Raw genomic sequence first — 9,364 nt, forward strand, 5'->3', positions numbered from 1 at the left:
TTAAAGAAGTGTTAATAAAGATTTTAAATGAGGTTTTTAAAGAAAAGAGAGAAATTAATGAAAGAACAAGGATGGGGTTGATAAACTGATATATAAAAGGAAGGAGAGAAAGTAGATTTAAAAAACTACCGACTGATCACGATGTTAAACACAGATCTTAAGAATTTAGCAAAGGTTTTAGCAAACAGATTAAAAGAAGTAATGCCCAGTATAATTAAAACAAATCAAGCGTATGGAATAAAAGGAAGAGATATAGCCGACATAACAATGAGTATAAGAGACACAATTTGGTACATGAAAAGAAAAAATGAAGAGGGATACGTAATAAGTTTGGATTTCGAAAAGGCTTTTGATAGGGTTGAGCACGGGTATTTATTTGAGGTTTTAAGGAGTTTTGGGTTTGGAGAGAATTTTATTAAATGGATTGAGATTTTATATAAGGGTGCACTAACAAGAATTAAATGTAATGGGTTTTAACAGATTGTTTTAAAATAACACGTTCAATAAGACAAGGTTGTCCACTCTCTGCATTACTGTACTCACTTGTATCCGAACCGTTAGGATTGGCAATTAGAGAAAAGGAAGGAAAAATAGGGATTGAAATTGAAGAAAATAAGTCAGAGGGGAAAGTTTTTCAGTATGCTGATGATACAAAGTTAATTGTAAAAGACAAAGCAAGTGTTAAGGAAACAATGAATGTTGTAAAAGAATATTGTAGAGGGTCTGGAAGTAAAGTTAATGAGGATAAAACGGTATATATGAGATTTGGTAAAGCTATGGTTTTAACGGATTGTTTTAATTTCAAGGAAGTGAAAGAAATGAGGATTTTAGGAGTTTTAATGGGGAAGAATGAGAAGAAAGTAAGAGATGAAATGTGGGAGCAAATAGTAACAGATATGGAGAGGAGGTTGAATTTTTGGAAATTAAGAACTTTAAAGGGGAAAGTTTTAATATTGAATGTCTTAATGGTTTCTAAACTTTGGTATGTTTTATATGTTTCTGAAATGCCTTTATGGACAGAACAGAGGTTGAAGAAATGTTTTCTTGGGGAAACCTGCAAGAATTGCATATAACACGATTTTAGGGGCGGTGGAAAAAGGGGGCTTGGGGTTAATGGATGTGGAACAACGAAAACATGCTATGAGAGTGAAAATTGTGAAGAAATACCTTAATGAAGAGCACAAAACGGAGTGGAAGAAAACAATGAATTACTTTTTAAACAAATGTGGGGATTTTAACATGGGGGATGGAATTTTATGGATGAAAACAAAAAATTGGATGACGGAAGGATTACCTGTGTTTTATAGAGAAATTTTTAGTGCTTGGGGAAAGTTTTTAATGAAAATTGAGTATGATCCACATGGGAGTTTAAATCAACCTCCACATGGGAGTTTAAATCAACCTCTGTTCTTAAATAACAACATTTTAAAACAAGGGAAGGAAATATTTTTTAAGAAGTGGATGGAAGTGGGCATAACGAGAGTGAGAGATGTTTTGTATGAGTTTAAAGAAGGTTTCTTACCAACACAAGTTATTGTAGATGCAATGGAAGTAGCAAAAGAAGAGCACAGTAAACAAGAAATAACAAAGAAATATGAAATCATTAAAAATGCAATACCAAAACTGTGGATTGAAAGAATAGAGTTTATGGAAGAAGAGCAAATAGAAAAAAACATTTACGTGAAACTGGGGGGAAAATTGTGTGATTTTAAAGAATGTACTGTAAAAATGTTTTATTGTGTTTTTAGAGATGGTGTTTTTAAAGAACCGATTGTAAACAAGTACTGGGTGGAAAAATTCAAAGATTTAAAAGAAGAGTGTATATGGAGAAACATGAGGGGAAAATGTGTGGAGACAAAGTTGGAATGTTTGGAGTATTTTATAATACATAAAGTGGTTTTTACTGAGACTATTTTAAATAAAATTGGGATGGAACAAAATGCTATGTGTAAAGTGTGTCAAGAAAAGGAAGAGGGGATTTTACATATGTTTTTATATTGTGAAGAACTGGAGGATTTTTTAAGCAAATGCAAATGTGTGATTAAAGATTTGACAGGGGAGTGGGATGAAAATGTAATGGAATGGAACAGAGTGGTTATGTTTGGTTGGGAAAAGAAGTGTCAAAACAAGAAGTTCATAAATCTGTGGGTAATGTTGATGAAAAGTGCAATATGGGAGAGAAGAATTGTGGCTAAAAAGGAAAAAATTGTGTTGGACGGTTGGAATGTGTTTAAAAGGAAATCAGAAATGTACATTGAAAGTTTATTTCAAAGTGTATTTTAAATCTGAAAAAATGTTGGATGCCTTTTATCATGTTTTTACACCACAAGTTTGTTGTGTTTTAAAAGAACCAATGTGGAAGCTGCCGGGGAGTGAAGGAGAATTCTGAAATTTCTTAATAAAAAAAAAAAAAAGAACCCCCGATCTCGTCTGAACTTGGAAGCTAAGCAGAGTCGGGCCTGGTTAGTACTTGGATAGGCGACTGCCTGGGAATACCAGGTGCTGTAAGCTTTTGACATAGGCATTCATTTACTTTACTATTTGAATTCTCTAACAACAACATCTTAATATTCAGACCCTTTTGCTAATGTTTCGATAGAAAACAACAAAAAAAAGAAAGAAAAAAAAAACAAAAAAGAAAAAAACAAACAATTTATAAATGGGTTCCATTCCAACTTTCCTTTCGCTTACGGCCATTCCACTCTGAGAACCCCCGATCTCGTTTGAACTCGGAAGCTAAGCAGGGTCAGGCCTGGTTAGTACTTGGATAGGCGACTGCCTGGGAATACCAGGTGCTGTAAGGTTTTGACATAGGCATTCATTTACTTTACTATTTGAATTCTCTAACAACATCTTAATATTCAGATGCTTTTGCTAATGTTTCGATAGAAAAAAAAGAAAAGAAAAAAGAAATAACAAACAATTTATAAATGGGTTCCATTCCAACTTTCCTTTTGCTTACAGCCATTCCACTCTGAGAACCCCCGATCTCGTCTGAACTCGGAAGCTAAGCAGAGTCGGGCCTGGTTAGTAACTGGTTAGTACTTGGATAGGCGACTGCCTGGGAATACCAGGTGCTGTAAGCTTTTGACATAGGCATTCCTTTACTTTACTATTTGAATTCTCTAACAACAACATCTTAATATTTAGGGGGGTATTCCAGAAAGCAGGTTATGTGACATAACTCCTCATAAGCGTGCATTAAAACCTCCAACTCCGCCTCTGTGAAATACGCCGCTCTCTTTTTTTCGCTTTGAGTTTCCATGGTGACTCGTGAAATCGGCGATCCATTGAAAATGTCTTTATATATGCACCGTGCACGCGCATAAACTCTGGGTAACCAGTTGGAGGTTGATATATATATATATATATATATATATATATATATATATATATATATATATATATATATATATATATATGTATTAGGGATGAGCGAGTACAGCATTATCTGTATCTGTTAATCATATGAATTATCTGTATCTGTATCTGTACTCGGAGTGGGTGTGGCCTAACTCTGAAGTAGGCGTGGCTTGTATTGAAATTGGTGGGGCTTTAACCGGTATGTTATTTTAAGCATGCAATTGATATGGGTTGATCAGAAATTGTTATATTTATTGTTGATTAGAAAAATATTTACAGGACAGCATCAGGATTGAGCTTCAGATCAATGGTTTTGATCACGATAGCAAACGAACTATATTACAGAACAAGTTTTGCAACAATGAAAACAAAACAATGCAGTGCAATTATGAAGTAAAATGTAATGAACAACATAACTTTCTTTTTTAACTTTTAACTTTTTTTATGATCAGTGTAATTTTTTTACATTTTTTTGGTTCTTTTTTATTTTTTTATTTCCACACCAGGTGTGTGTGTGTAGCTTAATAATTAATTTGTAATATTTATAACACAAGCTTACTACCTTTATGTTTTTATGAAATACAGCAAAAATGTGTCAGACACTCAGTGTCTGGTTACTGGTTAGAGACAGCTGAAGGTTTAAAAAAGAAAAAAAGAAGTGCTTTATCCGTACCGGATACTCGTTTCAGCCGAGTATCCGGCTCATCTCTAGTATTTACAGTATTTAAAAATTGAAAAAAAATTTTTAAAGACTTTTATTTGCAACAAAAAAATTATTATCTGCATTTATTTTTAAAAGGTGTCCACATGCAGGTGAGTTGTAAATACAATAAAAATCTAAAAATGAATAAAAATCAAAACTACAAAGATGTAAATGTAACTGAAATAAGGCACCATAAAAGCATGAAGTTTCAATATGCCTCAAACATGGCAGAAGACCATGGAAAAGTATATATAAAAAAGTACAATGGCTTCTATGCAACCAAATGCCATTTTTTGAACAGGCATTCACTTTTAATGGGACATGAACACATCCTTAAATTAGATCCTTCCTTTTTATCAACAGAATAACAACAACAATCAATCACATCAATCAAAAAATGTAAATTATTGAATCACACAAACCTTGAAGTGAATTAACTATTGGAGAGAGAGAGAGAGAGAGAGAGAGAGAGAGAGAGAGAGAGAGAGAGAGATGATTGGAGTGAGTGTAATTTAATTCACTTCCATAGTAATCTTTTTTCCCCATTATGGAAGTGAATGGGGCTTGGTTTGGTTTGGTTACAAACATTCCTTAAAATATCTACATGTGTGTTCATCAAAACAAAGGAATTTATACAGGTTTGTAACATCATGAGGGTGAGAAAATGATGAAAGAATTTTCATTTTTGGGTGAACTATCCCTTAAATTTGAACGTGTGTGTTTGCATGCGAGACAAGAATATGGCTGTGCTTGCAACTCTGAGGTTTTTTATTTTTATATTTAGGTTTATATATATATATATATATATATATATATATATATATATATTTATATATATATATATATATATATATATATGTGCATCCCCATAAACGATCCATACGCTTTTCACTCAAAGCCTAACACTGAAGACCAATTATAAGTGCTATTGCAAAACAGCTGACATTTCCACATAAACAGTGACCAAACATTTACACTACATTGCGCTTGCAACAAACTTAATTTGATAGAACTTTGTAACTCAATTGTGAGAGATGTGGTCGCATTATCACCCCACCATGGCTGAATACACGTTCAGCAGGTGCACCTGATGCAGGGATGGCCATAACTCTTACCGCTACCTTGAACAAAGAGGGGGAGGGTGTCTGTTCACAGCCCAAAACTGCAGGGAGTCCTGTCCATCACAAAATCCTGGTACCCGAACTTAATTATTTTTGGTTAATAATTCTTGCGCCTTCCATGTTTCGTCACGACCGTTGAGGTTTATTAGTTAGTGCGCGCTCTCCCTCTGCTTCAGTGGCGGAACTAGAGTTTTATACATGGGGTGGCCAGGGGGTGGCCAAGGCAACTTTAGGTATATTATGTATATTATGTATATTATGGCTAAACTGGGGAACGAACCGATCTCTTTTCTCTGATTAATCTGTTAAAAGCGTCTAACGTCAATTTATATAGCGACGTAACTTTCAAAATATTTTTCTGGAAAACTAAATCCTGATGTTTAATCTTAAAACTTACCAAAATTTGATGTTACAGTATTCTTCTCTACATCTCAACTCTTTCTTGTCATTGATTGATGGATTTGAAATGTTGAGCGGCGCCGCGACCAAACGTCAAACGAAGACTTCTTTTGATAGGTGAAATGAAATCTCGATCAGCATCAAACTTCCAATGCTATCAAATAAATATTCGGGGTGGCACCTGGTGTGTCCAATCAAATGCCAGGGACACCCCTCTGTTAGATTATACGCTCTTGCATGCGTTCAAAAACAGATTTAAAAAAAAAAAAGTTATTTCGAGTCTTTTAACTCAAGTCACAAGTAAGTCTCAAGTCAAAGTCAAGTCGAGTCTTTTTTTAATATTTGTCAAGCAAGTCTCAAGTCTCAAATTTGAGACTTAAGTCTGACTCGAGTCAAGTCAAATGACTCGAGTCCCCCATCTCTGGTGTGTCAGTTTAAATAATTGTGCTGTGCATGTCATTTTAGTGTGTTAGCAATTGGAAAAAACTGTAAATATCAGAAAATTACTTTTGATACTTAAGTACAGTATATATCAGATAATTTAAGACTTTTACTTGAGTAATATTCTAAAAGGTGACTTTCACTTCTACCAAAGTCTTTTTCTAGTACGATACTTGTACTTTTACTCAAGAATTGATAGTTGAAGAAACATGTTCCTGCCTCAAAAAAGCTCATACACCACGTGTTCCTCCAGTGGAATGAACAATGTTCCGCACAACCACAACAATTGTTACCAGTGATTTTTGAGAGAACTGTGTCTTTGTGTTTATACACCTTGTATTGAACATACTGATGAATGGGAAATTCTGTCAACCAATGTTGACATTGAATTTTTCAATGTCAATTCGTCCAGATTCATGAGGTTGTGTTAGCTTAACATCTTCAGACAATTCTTTAGACATGTGAGCAAACAACTGCCTTTCATAAACACACCTGCCAATTTGTTGCACAGGATTCTGTGGCCTTCAAGTGTTCCAAATAATTTTCAAATGGAAAACATGAAACTGAATCCAGAGTGCCATGCTTTTCAGCATCATCTGCTCAATGTGAAAGATTGTTTGTATTGTTAATGAGAAATTTTGTCCCAAATATATTTGTAAACTTGCTAACAAAACATCTCAATAATTTCTGGGCATACCCATAGTATTCTCTATACATAGGAGGCAAAAGTATTCTTTAGAAAATAGTTTTCTTAGTTTTTATGCCTCTAAATAAATGAATTCATAGAGATATATTCTCTAGAATTGGAAAAAGAATTCAGACAGAATTATCTCTCAGAATTAGCTCTGTTCCAGCTTCGCTTACTCTGGCGTGGTAATATATACACTTATTTTACAGCAATCTCACATACCTTTACCTTTATTACATTTTGTGTTATTTTATTTTCAGTGTTCAACTCCGTCCTCCCCATAATTGCAATGCAGAACTTTCTGAATGAGTCACAAGAAAATGTGACACAAAATACTAATGACATAAACATGACAAAAATCAGTTGTATATGTTCTATTATACAGTAGGCTTTCCCCTTTACTTGATTCACAATTAAAAATTTCTAAAAAAAAAAAAAAAGGTTTATATTTGAGCTGTCAGTCATGATTTTACAGGTACAAAGCTACAATATTGGTGACAGAGGAAAACGTTATAGACATCAGATTCAAATGAGCTCATAAACAAACTGCAATCAGAGAGATCTGAACTTTATGCAATCCTTTTGCATAGTTAAGGCGAGCAACACAACGACGTGACGCGGCCCAAATCTGGCACTACGCTTTTGGGGAAGCACGCACTTTTACATTACCAAAGAACGGATAACATTTATTTAGACACCAAAGAAATACTTATACCTCAAATATAAATACTTACATTTTCATGCTACATTTAGTTACTTTTAACAGTTTTTGTCTTAAGTTCACATTATGATGTATATTTTCAAGTTGTATGCACAAGTGTTTGTTACGTAAAGCTGAAAAATATGTAATGCTTTAAGTAAAAGTTACTAATCATAACACTTTGTAGTTGTTGAGACAATGTACTGTTAGCGTACTGCTGAGCAGCAGAGGAAGGGAGAACTGCAGTGTGTGGAGCTCAACTACGACTACATGATTCACTACTGTCTCTCCATTACTGCTCTGTGTGCAGGAAAATAAATTCAGTATCGTCCATACTTGGCGTATGTGTCCTGTTGAAGGGTGAGACAGGGACAGAAAGAAAGAAAACCAAAGATCACATTGGTGCCGTGATTCAGGACTTCTGTCAAGGTGGTCAAAGATCATCCAAACATCGGACCGGCGAGTCTTTATTCTTTATCACACAGGATCTTAAGCTAAGCTTAAATGATTGCCTGGGTAGTAGTGTTAATTTCGTCACCTATTTTTAATTTAGTCTTAGTCTTTTGCCAAATGTTCTTGTTAGTTTTAGTCATATTTAGTCATTCACATATCTTTTTTGTTAGTCTTAGTTTTAGTCGACTAAAAGTCTCGTCATTTTAGTCTAGTTTTAGTCAAAAGAAAACTCAAGGTATCTTAGTCAAGTTTTAGTCAACTAAAAGTCTTTTAATTTTAGTCTAGTTTTAGTCAAAAAATTGTAGGTTGACCACATCTGGAATCTATTGTAAGAATAATTACAACGAGGCCTCATTAAATACAATAATATCAGGAACACAAGTGTTATAGTGGAAATAAATAACTTAATGAAAAGCCTAAGATGAAAACTGTAGGTATATATATATATATATATATATATATATATATATATATATATATATATATATATATATATATATATATACAGTGTTGTAATGTAACGAAGTATAAATACTTCGTTACCGTACTTAAGTAGAAATTTCACGTATCTGTACTTTACTTCGCTATTTAAATTTGTCAACTTTCACTTTTACTCCACTACATTTTCTTTACAAATGTATACTTTTACTCCGCTATATTTCCACTAAGCATCTTCGTTACTCGTTACTACAAAATAAAATAAAAAAAAAAACAAATAAAAAAAAATAATAAAATTGCGACTGCAATAAGGGAGGTTTTGGCGAATCACTGCTCCTAGATTGCATTACGCACGTCCACACGCTCTATTTCAGCGTAATGTTGCCAAAAGGAGGCGGAAGCACAACTGAACCTGAGCCACAACAGAGCCACATTTTTTACTGTGTTACCACAAAGAGCCACATCATACACATGGGCACACATGATCATCACCTTTTTTCCCTGCCATTTTGAGATCGAACTTGACACAAATTGTTTACTCAAATGATCTTGCTCCTACTGGGAAACTTTGAGGTATTTTCATCCCACTCACATGCGCGTTTGACGAAAATACCGTATTTAACTCAAGCGAAGCGAAACTTCGCGAAGCGAAACACACAAACTTCGATATGAACGTAAGAACCGCATGAAACCGGGCAAAGAGCCGCATGCGGCTCGGGAGCCACGGTTTAGCCACCTCTGTTGTAGACGACCACCCCGACGATAGTGGTGAACAGGGTGAAGAAGATAACGTTATACACCCCTGGCCATATTTGCAAGAAATGTTTCTGTACATTGGAATGAAAGATTCTTCCTACCGGATGAAGTGCCTCTTATGCCTACCGAAAATCACTGAAATTTTACTTTTTACTTTTACTTCAAATACTTAAGTACATTAAATATCAGAAAATTACTTTTGATACTTAAGTACAGTAAATATCAGATACTTTAAGACTTTTACTTGAGTAATATTCTAAAAGGTGACTTTCACTTCTACCAAAGTCTTTTTCTAGTACGAT

The 9,364-nt window shown here is 34.2% G+C and overlaps 1 non-coding gene and 1 pseudogene across 1 annotated transcript; both read left to right on the forward strand.

The window, feature by feature from the left end:
- Positions 1-2,685: 2,685 nt before the first annotated feature.
- On the forward strand, positions 2,686-2,804 carry LOC132841412 (5S ribosomal RNA). The gene has a single exon (XR_009647905.1). It is a non-coding gene; the product is annotated as a 5S ribosomal RNA (ribosomal RNA).
- A 152-nt stretch (positions 2,805-2,956) lies between these two features.
- On the forward strand, positions 2,957-3,086 carry LOC132841419 (5S ribosomal RNA; annotated as a pseudogene).
- Positions 3,087-9,364: the final 6,278 nt, after the last annotated feature.

This window comes from Tachysurus vachellii, chromosome 26, assembly GCF_030014155.1.
Source record: "Tachysurus vachellii isolate PV-2020 chromosome 26, HZAU_Pvac_v1, whole genome shotgun sequence".
In the NCBI taxonomy this organism is placed as follows: Eukaryota; Metazoa; Chordata; class Actinopteri; order Siluriformes; family Bagridae; genus Tachysurus; species Tachysurus vachellii.